The sequence below is a fragment of the Lacerta agilis genome, chromosome 12, assembly GCF_009819535.1.
Source record: "Lacerta agilis isolate rLacAgi1 chromosome 12, rLacAgi1.pri, whole genome shotgun sequence".
Lineage (NCBI taxonomy): Eukaryota > Metazoa > Chordata > Lepidosauria > Squamata > Lacertidae > Lacerta > Lacerta agilis.
Window position 1 is genome coordinate 5757904 of NC_046323.1, and position 4845 is coordinate 5762748.

A 4845-nucleotide genomic window follows, 5' to 3' on the forward strand; every position below is an offset into this window, starting at 1 on the left:
CCTGATGGGAGCGGGTGGGTGAAGAGGATGACGGACGGGAGCATTAGCCATTCAGGCGAAGCTGTTTTTACGGCTTCGTTGCAGGACCTGTAAGTAGCCTGACTCTGTTGGACTCCGACTCCCATCAGCCCCAGCGAGCGTGGCCAGTGGTCAAGGGTGATGGGAGCCGTAGTTCAAAAGGCCTTGAAAGCTACATTGCGTTCCCCCTTAGCAAGTCTAGGATTAGAAACCGACATTTAACGTTGTTGTTTTTTCTAACGAAACGCGTTTCCTTCCGGGAGGGAGAGGCACAGTACAAGCCTAAACCTGTTTAAAGGTAAAGGAAAAGGGACCCCTGACCATTAGGTCCAGTCGCGCCTACAGGCCTCGGGAGGTTTCACAACATAAAATCATATGCCACACTAATGTCTCACAACAATTGAAACTGGTCTGTAGATAACACAACTTGGAAAAAGAGACAAGGCACGTGTTTTTGTAAACTAATAAATCTTTAATATTTTTTTTAAAAAAAACAACAACCCCACCACATAAAATCAGAATATAAAAACACAAGATACGTCATCAAAATAAAAAGAACAACCCCATAATTCCCACCGACACATTTTAAAAGGGCATTGGATGTCAATCAGTGAAAGGCCTGCTTGAAGAGGACCGTTTTTCACTGTTGGGAACTCTAGCTCTGTGAGGGGAAATAGTCGCCACCTAATGACTCAGCACTCTTAACAAACTGCAGTTCCCAGGATGCTTTGGGTGCAAATGAGGCGGGTGATGCTCGAGGAAACCACAGTCCAAATTATGGCCTTCAAGACAGATTGTATGCAGAAACCTCCATGGTTTCTCTGACTGCGCAACCCCCCATACCTCCGATTTCTGTGCTTGAAGCCATCAAAGAAATCTGAATATAGGACAAAGAAAGAAAAAGAGAAAAGGAAGGAGAGAGAAATGCCAGGGTCAATCAACCTTATGAAAATATATTAAACAGTTGCTTTTCATCACAGATTCCTAAGGTAAGTGGTAAAGTTTCCTGCCTCCCATCTCTTTCATTATTAAAAAAAAAAATGAATGATGTCCGTCATTTTCCATTTTTTCTTCAGGTACAAAAATATCTATAACACAAGCACAAGAAAAGGAATGGATTCTGCTGGGAATAGTATTATGATCAATGTTACTCAGCTATTTCCCTTGGAAATAATGTTTCGCCCCAAACTCGATGTTGTCCGATTCACTTGAAAGCGACGTCAAACACCAGCAAATTGCCCTCTGCAAAATTTGGAGGTGGAAACTCTGCTTTTCACAGTAGACGATAAAACGAGTCCTCGGCGCCGTAATCCATGGGGTCACTGCATTCCTTTTTAAAGAGGTCTGAAGGAGGCTTACTTCTGCTGGACTCTGTTTTGCTGAGGACATAAGAAATGTGTTCTGCACGTTATATTTTCAACATGCAACGAGGCAAGAATACATACTTCTTTTCTCTACGCTACAGCATTGTAAGTGAGATCCATAGCCATTGTCACACCTTGGAAGTCATACAGAATCCATTCCGGAAGTCTGTTCGACTTCCAAAGCATTTGAAAACCAAAGTGCGGCTTCTGGTTGGCTGCAGGAAGCTCATGCAGGCAATCGGAAGCCGCGAAAGCCCCATTGGACATTCAGCTTCCAAAAGAACGTTTGAAAACCGGAACAGTCACTTCCGGGTTTTGATCGTTCAGGAGCCAAAAGGTTTGAGAACTAGGCTGTTTGAAAACCAAGGTACGATTGCATTGACTCTCTATTGATTTACCATTCATTAGATAAAAGGCTAGTGCAGCGGGAGACAAAAAACTCCTTTACTTGCTGAGGTATCAAATTTTGGTTTCCATTCTTTGTCATTCAACAAAATATATTTTGCTGACTTTACTTGGCATGCATTCATGGTCAACCAGAAACAATATAGTGCCATTTCTACGAAAGCATTGCACATCTGTTTTCCTCCCCATTAATCAAATTATGATGATTTATATATCTAAATATACATTCATAGAGCTTTGCCAGCATAGGTCACACAGATTAATCATGGGAATGTGCCTTTCAGTTCTATAACGGTCTACTCTCACAATCAGTTCAGTGTCTGAATGACTCCACTTGACCTTAGCTCTCCAATGCAGTGGAGTCATTCAGGGATATGAAGCTGCCAGAAAGCATTCTTTATATAATCTTGGGGATGGTGGAGGTGGGAGGCATCAATGCAATCACTTGATCAGGAGTGCATACATTTTGGAAGAGGTCATGTTTCATGTTGTGCATATTAACATGTTCCACAAGGAAGAAACCTAAGAAGAGCAGCTATGTGCAAACAATGTGGACAATTGTTTCTGTGAAGCAACAGGAGCAAGGTCCCCCCTCTTACTACTACTGGGGCACCTCCCTGCTAATAAAATAACGGAATAAGAGCTGGGGGAGCACAGCGTGCACTTGATTGTCTGCTTCATGACAGACATTTCCTCACATCCCATTCAAGTCAGAGTAGTGGGAAAAAATCAGCAAGGCTGGATTTCAAGCTGTCAATTTCGTGCGCACACTGACACATGCATATAGAAAGCGGGAAAGAGTTTTTTTAAGTGTTCTTGAAAGGATAAACCTATTTATTTATTTATTTATTTATTTATTTATTTATTTATTTAGAATGCCTGTGTGCCATTTTGTGACCCCAAGAGGTTCTCAAAATGTCTTGCAAAAGATTCCAAATAGACATGGACTATTAATTATTTACACACACTTTTTAATGGGCTGTGTGAACACTCATATTGAACATGTGAACATGAGCCATTTGCTCCCACTAAAAAACAGATGTGTTATTATTTTAATGCTTAAATGAAGTTCCATAAACTATCAAAGGCATGGGAAAGTGTTGATCATTGCGGGAGTGCCTGCGCAGAAGGAAAGACAATCACCTCAATGTATATATGCAGTATGCACACATGTCTCTTTCGGAAGTGATGGTCATACTTAGTTTGCAGGGTTCCGCTTGAAGCTCTAAGAAAGCTTGCAAAGGCATTCTGATCGAAGAGACCGTCAGGACAGAAATAATTAATGTATGTACAATGGGCAAGGATAGCTCTACAATGTTGGCTTTCAAGTCTGAGAAAAGCTATCAGCTGCACACAGTCTAGGTTTACATAAAAGCTTTGTGACTTGACTATTCTCCCAACAACCAGGGTGAGTAAAATGCAGGTCTATTGTAAGCCGCATGACACAGTCTCTCTGGCATTTAGAAAATCCTAGCTTGCAAAGTGTATCCAGCTTTCAAAGAGAAAGGTCTGGAAATTTGTGAGTGTATATATAAATTACCCTACAATACAAAGGTAATGCAGTATTTACATTCATAGTTCCGCCCACCTTTTTTTCTTCCTCCATTCACCACTGGTGTGTGTCCCCTGGAAAATTACTCAGGAGTAAATGCTACTCTCAAGTTGAAATATGTTCCACTTTCCTGACCCATAACCTTACGAGTGTACATTTTGAGCTGACTTTTTATGTACTGTGCTATTTGATGATATGTTAGTGGGTTCTTTTCCTTGCAAATGCACCAAAAAAAGTGTATGGATTTTGCAGAGTGTAACACAATTAATAATAAAAAATACGAAATAGCTACATCATAACGTGACTCTTCATTATACTCAAAACTATTAATGCAATAATGACATGTTTACACCAGCAGGCATTGAAACAATAGCCTTTTTCATATATTAAAATAAGTAACCGTAGCTGAACTGAAGCCCAAATGATAAAATTGAAAGGATGAACGCTTACTATTATTTGAATCAATTCAGATATAAATATCCTTTATGAACATGGAAGGTAAACTGCATCTTTGTTTCACCTGTCTCTGAATCTTTCATATTTGTACACATATACATAAAGAAATCTTTAAGAGAAGGTTAAGGGGTGATATGATAGCCATGTTCAAATATATAAAAGGATGTCATAAAGAGGAGGGAGAAAGGTTGTTTTCTGCTGCTCCAGAGAAGCGGACACGGGGCAATGGATTCAAACTACAAGAAAGAAGATTCCACCTAAACATTAGGAAGAACTTCCTGACAGTGAGAGCTGTTCGGCAGTGGAGTTTGCTGCCCAGGAGTGTGGTGGAGTCTCCTTCTTTGGAGGTCTTTAAGCAGAGGCTTGACAGCCATCTGTCAGGAATGCTTTGATGGTGTTTCCTGTTTGGCAGGGGGTTGGACTGGATGGCCCTTGTGGTCTCTTCCAACTCTATGATTCTATGATCTGTAGACAAGCACTGTATTAATTATATGCACCAATTATAACATAACATAACAGTTGTATGAAAACTTAAGTTGGCATAGCTTTGCCCATTAATATATGGTGGGAAAAGCTATCCTTTTCAACTTTTGCATGTTCTTCTTCTACAAAAGGTACTGAGCCCCTGTAAGAGAGCAGGGAAAGTTGCAATTATATCAGAAGTTTGTCTTGTGTGTCGCTGCAAAAGGCAGGGGAGAAAAGAGGTTGCAATCCTTCTCTTTACTAACGTTCTTCAACGGCCTTTTTAAATACAATGGTTCACACCTCAAACTTTAAATACAGCCTGGGTTTTCGTTGGGCAGTTTTAGAATTCCTGAATACGGGAGAGAATTCAAAGACATGCTTGGTGCACTGGTTAATTTCTTCTGTGTTAGTTTGTTTCTCTTATAATCTATTCGCCAAACACATTCCAGTGATTTCAGTAGTGCTGGTTTAGTAAGGCTATTAGGCAGTTTAAAAAAAAAAGTATAATTATTGTGACTCAAGTGATAGGATGTTGTAGGATGAAGTCACAACATGACATCATAGAAGCTTCAACGCAGTGTTCTA